This window comes from Armigeres subalbatus, chromosome 3, assembly GCF_024139115.2.
Source record: "Armigeres subalbatus isolate Guangzhou_Male chromosome 3, GZ_Asu_2, whole genome shotgun sequence".
Lineage (NCBI taxonomy): Eukaryota > Metazoa > Arthropoda > Insecta > Diptera > Culicidae > Armigeres > Armigeres subalbatus.
This window is the reverse complement of record NC_085141.1, coordinates 371,916,008-371,927,587: the sequence shown is the minus strand read 5'-3', so window position 1 is coordinate 371,927,587 and position 11,580 is coordinate 371,916,008. Positions and strand designations below refer to the sequence as shown.

General features: G+C 38.4%; 1 pseudogene; it reads right to left on the bottom strand.

Moving 5' to 3' along the window:
• Positions 1 to 1,012: 1,012 nt before the first annotated feature.
• Positions 1,013 to 1,632, bottom strand: LOC134221392 (small ribosomal subunit protein uS12-like; annotated as a pseudogene).
• Between the last annotated feature and the right edge of the window lie 9,948 nt (positions 1,633 to 11,580).

The window sequence follows — 11,580 nt, the reverse complement described above, 5'->3', positions numbered from 1 at the left end:
TATTCTTTAACCGATTCAATACGGATGGGTCATATATGACTCAAGACGAAAATCAGCTGTCAAAAATCAATTTTAAGAGATAGAGCCTTGCTTTCTTCAGCAAAAATGTTCAAAATTAACTGTTCCATCTAGGAAAAATATTGCCCAGGTTAAGTTATGGGCACTAGGATGATCTAGAGCATCCAAACTATCCTTGAGTTCTAATTTTAATGTTTTAAGGCAGTGGTTCTCAACCTTTTTCTGGGAAGGTACCCCTTCGAACTTTTGCATTTATTGAGGTACCCCTATTTTTTCGTTGTAAATACAAAAACGGGCCGGAGAGCTAGTCTGAAATTTTCATTTCCGTGAAACTTTCCAAGTCTTCCGAAAGCCTTTTTGAATTGAGGCTTCCGAGCCTCGTTAAAGGAGGCTTCTGAACATCTAGATATAACGCTTCTCAGCATAATGAAGGAGGCTTTCAAGCCTCCTAAAAAGAATTCCCAGCCTGTTCAAAGAAATAATCCGAGCGCCTCAAAAGAACGCTTTTAGCTTCTTGAAAAGGCTTCCCTCAGCCTTATAAAAGGAAGCTTCCAAGCCTCCCGAAAGACGTCTTCTGAGGAGGCTTTCTACCCTCTTGAAAGGAAGCTCCCGAATCTTTTAAAAAGAGCCTTCTGAGCCCCGTGTAAGGAGACCTCCGAGCTTCTTGTAAGGAAGGCTTCTGAGCGTCTTAGAAAGACGCATTTCGGCCTCTTGAATGATGCTTCTTAGCCTCTTGAAATACGAATTCCGAGCCTCTCAAAGGGAGGCTTCCGATCCACTTAATAGGAGAAGGATTCAAAGCCTCTTAAAAAGGATTCTGAGCGTCTTGAAAAAACGCATTTCAGCCTCTTAAAAGGAGACTTCCGAGGACTCTTCTCAACCTTTTGACCCTACGGAGCCTCATTAAAAGGGTCTTCGGAATCTTTTGAAAAAAGGCTCTTGGAAGATGGCTCTTTTTTCACATAAAACTGCATTTGGATTTTTCTTCACTTTTTTAGTGAAGTAATATAATCCACAGCGAATCCAAGACTTCCTCCTTTTTCCTCTTTAACGATCGTGAACGTTCCTTCTTCTCCTTGTACTGGGACAGCAGCGAAACGTTGGCCATACCTACTCTACCTTGAAGCGAACTCCGGGAATGTCACCGACGGGCGGCGTGGTACGAAGGCGGTGATTTTCTTGCCGTTCTTGATGACCTGCAGTCGGACACACTTACGGATGGCGAAGTTCGGCTGCTTGCCTTCGACGCCAACCTTTCCGAGCACGATTCCCTTGGCGTGAAAGGCTCTGACGAACTATTTTGACTTCCAACGGGTGCCCATATAAGCCTCCGTGTAGTCCTTGTTGGCCCATCGTTGGCCTCGGCGGTGACGGATGTGCTTCCGAGCGGTACGGATTCCACGTGGTACCGATACTGTGTAAAGGCGTCTGAGCCGAACGAACACTTGAATAGAAAAAAGTGGAAGGAGGCTTACGAGCTACTTAGAAGAAGGCTTCTGAGACACATAGAATGAGCATTTCAAGACTCTTGCAATAAAGCTACTAAACTTCTCGTTTTTTTTTTGATCTTTTGTTACTATGCTGGTCACTAGACTTTGATTTACTGATTGCCATGTGTGTGGCCCCAAATGGCCGGTTAGTTATGACAGCAACTCTCCGTGGATGCGTGTGTACGCCACGAAGGTCTGACCAGAAGAGCCAAGTCATGGCTTGCTGCGGCCTGATCGACACGCTAAGGTGTTAATGTATAATCACAAGCTGATGGTAACTTACTCAAACCCCACATTTCCCTTCTTCTCTCATTAAAAAAGGCAAAAAAAATCCTCTAGCATAGAACGCAATGATTTTTTTAAAGTTATTTACGCGAGACGAAGATGAACATATTGCTTTTGAGAAACCGATAATTTCCTTTGAAAACTGATCTCCAAAATAAACTTGTCTGATCATCGTGGTTTTCAATCGCAGAACAACGAAATGCAAGTCAACAGGTGGAATCATTTTAATGTTAAACTAAATTGGTACCTATTGTTATGGTATTGATCTCACAAAAAAACATTTTATATTGTAGCAAAAATCTAAATATCTTATACCGTCCATTAAATCCAATTATACTTTTGTCCCTATTTTGTCCCACAAATCCAAATAATTCAAATCCAATCCAAATTCAATCCAATCCCAATAAAAATCCAAACCACATTCAATCCAATTCCAATCAACATCCAATCCTAATCCAATCTGAATCCAATCTAAATCCAATCCAAATCCATTCCACATTCAATCCGAATTCGCTCCACATCCATTCCAAATCCTATCCAATGAAAATATAATCCAATCCATATCCAATTCAAATCCATTCCAATATTTTTTTTAAATTTCTTTATTAAAGTGATTTTTAAATTATAAATAAAGTTCATCACTAATTCCAATCAAATCAAAATCCAACCAAAATGTAATCCAAATCCTATCTAAATCCGTTCGAATTCCAAGTCATTTCCAATCCATTCAAAGTTATATAATGATGGGATATGAAGCAATTCATAATGGTTTGTTCAATCTAACGCGAACTCATTTTTATCCAAACTCTAAAAGCCAATGTGGGAGGGTCGCAAGCAATATGCGATTCTGCTAGGTGGGTCGCATGTACAAGTAGTTTGGGAACATCTGGCCTAGGATATGATATTTATCTAAAATTTCGCAGAGATATCATACTTAAATGAGATAGCATAAGTATATACCTAAATTTTAGACTAATGTTAACCAGTACTATTAGCCAATAGCTCCAAACTTATGACTTTGTGAATGCTGGCAACGTTTTTGAGCTTTGTGATTAGATGTGATTTAGATATCTGATCCAACGAGTAATTCCGCTACAACTACTAAGTCATTAAATTCCAAAATAAACTTAAACAACTTTGTAATATACGATAGATCTCCATATCTCTCAAAATTCGTTAGAACTAGCTTAACTGGTAGGCTCATTTACACTAAAGTCGCCAAGTTATACATTTCAAACTAAATTTATTTTAACCAAAATCAATGCTTCCATGACCCTTGGGATTACCTAGAATGTCAACCCTTTTTTTCGGCTGTCTCCTAGACACGCCATGTGGTATTGCAAACCACAAACCATTTTCCAGCGGTCTCCCACGCTTTGTAACTTTCCAAACCACAATCCATTTTCTAGCGGTCTTCCAGACACGCTTTGTGATTTTACAAACTACAATCCATTTTCCAGCGGTCTTCCAGACACACTTTGTGATTTTCCAAACCACAATCCATTTTCTAGCGGTCTTCCAGACGCGCTTTGTGATTTTTCAAACCACAATTCATTTTCTAGCGGTCTTCCAGACACGCTTTGTGATTTTCTAAACCACAATTAATTTTCCAGCGGTCTTCCAAACGCGCTTTGTGATTTTCCAAACCACAATTAATTTTCCAGCGGTCTTCCAGGCACCCTTTGTGATTTTTCAAACAACAATCCATTTTCCAGCGGTCTTCCAGACACGCTTTGTGGTTTTCCAAACCACAATCCATTTTCCAGCGGTCTTCTAGACGCGCTTTGTGATTTTCCAAACCACAATCCATTTTCCAGCGGTCTTCTCGACGTGCTTTGTGATTTCCCAAACAAAAATCCATTTTCCAGCGGTCTACCACACTTTGCAACTTTCCAAACCACAATCCATTTTCCAGCGGTCTTCCAGACGCGCTTTGTGATTTTTCAAACCACAATTCATTTTCTAGCGGTCTTTCAGACGCGCTTTGTGATTTTCTAAACCACAATTAATTTTCCAGCGGTCTTCCAAACGCGCTTTGTGATTTCCATTTTCCAGCGGTCTTCCAGACACGCTTTGTGATTTTCCAAACCACAATCCATTTTTCAGCAGTCTTCCAGACGCGTTTTTGTGATTTTCCAAACCACAATCTATTTTCCAGCGGTCTTCTAGACGTGCTTTGTGATTTTCCAAACCACAATCCATTTTCCAGCGGTCTTCCAGACACGCTTTTTGTCAATACAAACCCATTGCCTTGTGTTTTAATAATCAAATATTTTAACACATTAGCACATTCACAATTGAGTTCAACTCACCTTTTGGTATCAGCGTCAGGATCCACCAAATAACCTGGCAGGATCGCCAAAATGTGTTGCCCCAAATGGCCGGAGCGAATTGCTATGACAGTAGCTCTCCGTGGGTGCGTGTGTCTGACCAGAAGAGGGTCCGAGTCATGGCTTGCTGCGGCCTGATCGACACGCTAAGGTGTTAATGTATAATCACAAGCTGATGGTAACTTACTCAAACCCCACACCATGCATATTGTGTACAATGCAAAGTTTTGGTTTATTAGTTAGTTTTATTCAAACTTCATTAGCAATTTTTCTTTGGAATTGTAATACATCCGCCGTTACGCATTTTTGTCCGAGGTACCCCCTGGGGCCAGCAAAGGTATCCCCAGGGGTACATGTACCCCAGGTTGAGAACCGCTGTTCCAAGGAATGAATACCATTTTTTACCACATTCTGGTTAAATAATTGAAATTAAAATGCTTTATTATAATATCCCGTACCTGTCCTGCGATATAACAAATCTTTTCAATATCTACGATACTCCAAACAGTTCTTGAATTCAGGTCTTAATATTCAAATCGGTCAACAAAAAGATCTACGATATCGCCACTATTTTATGAGTTGGAACAGCTCCAGGTTTCCTCATTACACCATTACAGACACATCACAGAATTCGTTCGACATCTACGACACTCCAAACTGTCTTTGAGCTCAGATACCAATATTCAATTCTATCAATAATAACTGAAATAGCTTCACGGGACTTCGTTACACCATTATAGGCACATTACAGTGTTCGTTGTACATCTACGACTCTCCAAACTGTCAATGAGTTCAATTATGTATATTCAACAAGAAGATGTACGATGGTCTAGCATGAATTTACCGCCAAAAAATTGTATGGTGAAGGACATCTAGGGAAGATCCATATAGTACGTCATGCGGAACAATTACCATTTTCAACACCCCTCTCCCCTTCGCCACACTTCTTGTAATGAACCTCTAGTTTTTTTTTCAAAATTCGTCACGCTGTCCACATTCCCGACCCAGTAAGCATATGACGCACTTTGTGAAAAACAATATCCTGTTACCAGTCTACTAAATATTTTTTCGATGAAGTAGATTATTATTGAGAAACTTAACTATTGACTCCTTTTGGTATAAAAAGTCCACTCCTAGTGTACTGCATGTTTGCAGCAGTGCACCAGAGCTTAACGTGTTGATTCGAAAGTTTTACTGAAGCGGCTTCTGTTGACAATCTCGCACAATCACATCAAATTGTTTGCTGAGGAACTGAGAGATAGATTTTGTTTAGCAACATGTTTACCTATTTATTACATTTAATTCATTTTGGGGAAAGTATGGTGAAAAGCGTCTGAAATGAAATTTTGTGATATTATTCATACGTAAATAACTTTACTCTTACATATAAATGTTAGTATTAGTAACATCCACTTCCGTGCAATACTGAAACCATCTAGGGGAACTGTTCCGATTTCCATCTCACTGAACATATATTCATCTCATCACAAAACAAAGAAATACAACACCAATATTGTCGCTTCTTTTTGTCAACCGCGTGCTCACTGGTGAAAAAAATCACAAAAATAACCAAATGTCTTTTCATTGCTTTGTTTTTGATGGGATGGAAATAGGAGCTATGGGATGAAGTGCTGAACCGTTCCCCTATATTGTCGATTAAATGTGTTGCGAGCTTTATTCAGTTCTAGGTACGCAATACTCATTTATTGCTTAGACTGTCATCTCATGATACTCCTTAGTAGTTTCAATACTTATAGTTATGGTAAATATATCGTATAAAATATATAATATGTATAATAATAGTAATTATGAGAGTACCAACGCCTTCGGGGTGCAACTTACTCTAATTCTGATAGATTATGGAGTAGCAATAATTCACATGTACAGCCGGTCATCAAGAGACGCCGTGGTACCCGTAGACCCAGCTTTATTCTATAACACTATTGACGATAAAGGAACAAAAAAATGTGGATGCGATGTTTGTGATCATAATAACACGTTTTTTTTTTCGTACGTACGTATTGTGTACGTAATGATGTCCATTGGAGCAATTCCAACTAACAAGCAAGTTTGGGAACCTATGCATCACTCTGTTATAGAATTCTGGAGCTCCGTAATTGTTCTGGGAATACTGTGATTTTTATATAATGGTGTAATGATGTTCCATGATGGTTCTCCAACTAACAAACAAGCTTCAGAATCTATGAATCACTCTGTTGGTCTTTTAGACCTCCAATATCTGAACTCGTTTATGGTACCGTAGATATTCTGGGAATTTATTATTTGTATATACTGGTGTAATGATGTCCCATGGGGTTTCTACAACTGACATACACGCTCAGGATCCTATGAATCACTCTGTTGGCCTCGTAGACCTTCAATATCTGAACTCAAGAATCGTTTGGAGTACCGTAGATATTCTGGAAATGTTTAAATTTGCATATACTGGTGTAATGATGTCTCATGGGGTTTTTACTACTAACACATAAGCGGAGTTGCCTTTGAATCACTCTGTTGGTCATGTAAACTCCCATGATCTGAATTCAAAAATGATTTGGAGTACCGTAAATCTTCTTCTTCTTCTCATTGGCATTACATCCCAACACTGGGACAGAGCCGCCTCGCAGTTTAGTGTTCATTAAGCACTTCCACAGTTATTATTTGCGAGGTTTCTAAGCCATGTTACCATTTCTGCATTCGTATATCATAAGGCTAACACTATGATACTTTTATGCCCAGGGAAGTCGAGACAATTTACAATCTGAAAATTGCCTAGACCGGCACCGGAAATCGAACCCAGCTACCCTCGGCATAGTCTAGCTTTGTAGAGGGCCCGTAGATATCGTAGATATTCTGGGAATATTGTATTTTGTAAATACTGGTGTAATGATGTTCCATGGGGCTTCTCTAACTAACACACATGCTCGGAAATCAATGAATCACTCTGTTGGTCTTGAAGACCTCCAATATCTGAACTCAAGGTTGATTTGGATTGTCGAAGAAGCTCTGGGAATGTTGTGATTTGCTTATACTGGTGTAATGATGTCTCATGGGGTTGCTCCAACTAACATACAAGCTTAGGAGCCTATGAATCACTCTGTTGATGTTGTAGAACTTCAATATCTGAACTCAAGAATGGTTTGGAGTACCGTAGCTATTCTGGGAACGTAGATTTTTTATATATTGACATAATCATGTCCCATGGGGTTTCAACAACTAACATACAAGCTCAGGAACCTATCAATCACTCTGTTGGTATTGTAGGCCTCCAAGATCTGAACTCAAGAATAGTTTGGAGTACTGTTCATGTTCTGGTAACATTGCGATTTGATAAAAATAGTTTAATTATGTCTCAAGTAGCATTGCCAACTTCAAATTAGGATTGAGGCCCCGTAAAACGCTTTGTTGTTTATGTAGATCATCAAGATCTGAACTCAAGAAAGGTTTGGAAGCCCTAGAAGATCTCAAAAAAAATTATTTTACTTCATATTTCTACTTTTTCATGGTTTGCATACATATTGAATCGGTTAAAAATGAACGCATTTAGGCTTGATTATGTGTTTTTACAATTTAACTTCAAATAAGATAATATTGAATTCTTTGCACAGTGGTTCCATTCCCCTAGGAGGGCGGTCATAAATATAAATTACGGAAATTATACAGTAATATGGTGTTTTTCCAGTATTTTTCGGGTTAAACAGCCTAATTTTTAGTTATTTGGTAGGCTCAGTCATATTTATACTTTTAGTATTATATGCAAAAATCCAACAAAAAACGTTCAATTCACGGTCATGGGGAAGATGCGTGGGTGGGAAGATGATTGTTACTGTGAAAGTAGTTAATGATATTAAAACCTTATTAATCTGCCTAGCGGTGTTTATGACTTTCCCGATCATATGAAAAAAAAAGTATTTTGGCCATAACTTTTAGACCTATTGTGCGATATGGCCAATTTTTAATAGAAAACAATAGGATAGGAGGTCACGTCGAATGCAACTTGTTCCGAGCAAATCGGTTCAGTATAAGTGCTTAAAAAATCAGTGATTTTTTCTGCGGACATACATACACACGCACAGACATTTATCATCTCAGTTCGTCGAGCTAAGTCGACTGGTATATAACACTATGGCTCGTCGGGTCTTAGTCGCTTAGTCGCAGACGATTGTAGCTGAAATCTCATTTGGGCAGCACTCAGAAATGTGAATACAAAAATATTCAAAAAGAAATCGAAACGGAACACGAATCAATTGACCAGAAAATATTATATCTGTTCAACAAACATAATATTGTTATTTGTTTACCCTTAGCTTGGTCGCAGATGGTCGCAGCTGAAATAGCCTTTAGATGACAGATAAAAGTGTAAATATTTACTCAGAGGATGTTTCTGGACGGGATTTGAAGGGGAAACATACTTTCTTGGTGGATGAAAATAATGAAATTCAGAAGAAAATTGTGAATCCGTTCATCAGACACAGTAAAGTTGTTCGTTGACCATTTGCTTGGTTGCGGACGGTCGCCGCTGAAATTGGCTTTAAATGACAACTGGAAGTGTAAATATTTACTCAGAGAATATTTCAAGAGGGAATTTGAAGAGAAAACATAAGTTTCATGGGGTATGCAAACCTTTATCACGTAGTTTATTTGACTGCATTATCTAAAATTCGAAGCCTTATACAGAGTATATTAGCTCGAATTCTGTTAAAATGGCGATTGCATCTTATATAGTGTACCATAAAGTAGCAGTTTAGAGATAACTTTTTGGATTTTGATAAAGTCATATTTTTGGATTTATGACCTATGGGGGAACAACTGTGCTTTGCAATGAAATTGTCATAGCATTATTTTATTCCGTAAATGAATATGTGGTGACCCAATTTTTAACATATTTTGTCTGCTATTGATTGAGTCTACACCCGATTATTTGACATATTTGATATAATTTATTCATTCTCCAATTTTGCCACATTTTGACGTAAACTACGTCTAAGGGGAAGATTTGGATATAGGGCGTAAAATAATGTAAGATTTGTATTTTGACAGTTGGACAATGGAAAAAATTACAAAAAATCTGTAAAATAATCACCGAACAGTTCTGCTGTTGAGATTTCGGTAAAATTTTCCGAATACTGTAAAATGAGTTAAGTGTGTAGCATACTGTCCGCAAAACTTGCACTGGAACACTCAGTTGGGCAACCAAATAACTTTTCTCAGTGGTTAATATGATATAAAATTGCTTCAAAAATGTAACGTTTTTCAAAAATATGTTTCACTGGTCAAAACGCCCTAGTGTAGGAGGCGGGACGATATGCCCTTATCAACTGGACACAAGCGCGGCGAGATTGCAGCAGTTGCTACCAAATTATATGGAAACTTTTGAAATGTAATTCCAACCTGCTTAAATGGACTTATGTTGGGTTTTTAATGTCAAGCACATAAGGATTTGTAACCTTTTTATTATGGGATTGATAAAATACTAATAAAGGGCTATGAAACGTCTTTGGTTAAGGTGCCGGCGTATTGCCCAGGCACTTCTTGAAATCCATTTTTCAACGACTTTTCAAAAAAGCTTTATTACGTGTTATTTGTAATATTTTTATATGACTACTCACGGGCAATACATTTGCGACTTCCTGGACTACCAAATAAAACAAAGTTTGCATAAATTGCGTTGAAAAGTAAAAAGTTATCAAAGAATTGCCTTGGGGGGGGATATTATACCGGCTTATCCTAATTGCCTACTTTTAGGGTATTATCAAGTGTTGAACTGGGGTGTATAAAACGGGGTGGCCCAGCCGCTAGACAGTGGGGTCTCTACTCCCTCGCAGAATAGGAGATGCTGCTAAATTTGGTTGATAGTGTCGGTAGAATAGTTCCATCTTTTCTATATAAAGCGGAATAATTGGTTCAGTTAGTGTACTATATTTGGTTTTGCGTAGTTTACGTCAAGCGGTCGTGTCTTGTATGCAACCCCAACATTTTTTTCTCAAAAAAAATATTGAAAAAAACTAATGATTTTTCTGTCCTGTTGCTTATAATGAATTATTTCAAGAATTTAGAAGGCTAAAGAATAATAAGAATTTGAAAAAAATATTTTGAAAGTCTAGATGACAGTCAAAAAACATTAATTGGATTATATTTATGCTATTTTGAGCCCTCTAAAGTACTTTTCTCGATACATGTTTTAATGAGCGAGAAATGCATCATCACCGCTAGGTGGATTAATCTGTTTTTTTTTTATAGGAGGTAATCATAAGAGATGGAGAAGCACAACATCGACCAAAGGAACATCTGATACCCTTTCTAGACTGTATTGTCACCTGTTCAAATTATACGATTCCTTTTTTTCAGGTAACCTATTCAGTGACGAATGTACCCCGCGGTGGCGGTCATGCTTATACTCTTCATACCATATCGGAACTAACACTTATTACTTTTACTGTTTTCCTTTTATCATTCGAGAAATCCGAAATAAAAAAGCAGGAAGTTGACCTTTCCTTCATTGAAAGAAGTGATGTTTGTTCCAAGTTGCATCAATCAAGATTGTCTCGTTTATTTGTTCCCGAAAACATCATAAAATCGTAATCCCATAAACACCGTATAAACAACATTTATTGCGCCCCTATTTCCCTTTCGGCGTAGATCATCATTACAACACACCAAACTGGGCCTCCTCCCAACCGACGGCGGCCTCCCTCTTCCGATGCTTTCCAATGCGTCATGGTGCGAAAGGGCCAATTTAAAAGTAACTTATTATCACATTGATTTTCGCTGGGTGATAACGACCCTTTTCTCCTCTCGCGCTTTATTTGCCTTGCAAACAGCTTCCCTATGGCAACGGGGCAAACATTTAGCAACGCCTGCTTTTGGCGGCGGGCGGGCGACGACTTCGGCATCTAATCCAATGAAATTGAAAATTAACCTCGAATTTCATTTGCCTTGTCGTGAGGTATAGTTAGTCAACCTATGTAAGCTATGGGACTGTAATGTGGGAATCAATTGAGGAGATTTCGGAATGCTCATTTCCTTTCTGAGATAAAAGCAAAGCAAGGGAGCGATGGAGAGATGGTTCAAGTAGGAGGAATTTTTCATCACATGGTAAACCAGACAATCCGCAACCCGGCCACGTGCTCTTGCTCGTGAAAGGGGAATTTGAGCGTTGGAATAATCCTTTTACCCCACCCCCTTCAAAAGCGAAAAGGGTAAAATCAATGTCAAAATCTGTTCTAATGAAGATTAATTATGGTCAGATATTAAAATTCTTGGCGAACGCTTGTTGATTGATTGAAATGTTTACTCAAATAAACCAAGCAACAGATGTCTGGCAACGGAAATAAATACGCATGCAACAATTGTATTTTGCACTCGATTTTGTTTGATAACAATTAACGAACCACAGGTTTTCATAACAACTATGCTTGGCAACGGTTCCCAGTGCCAACTTTGTTATGCCAAAGCAA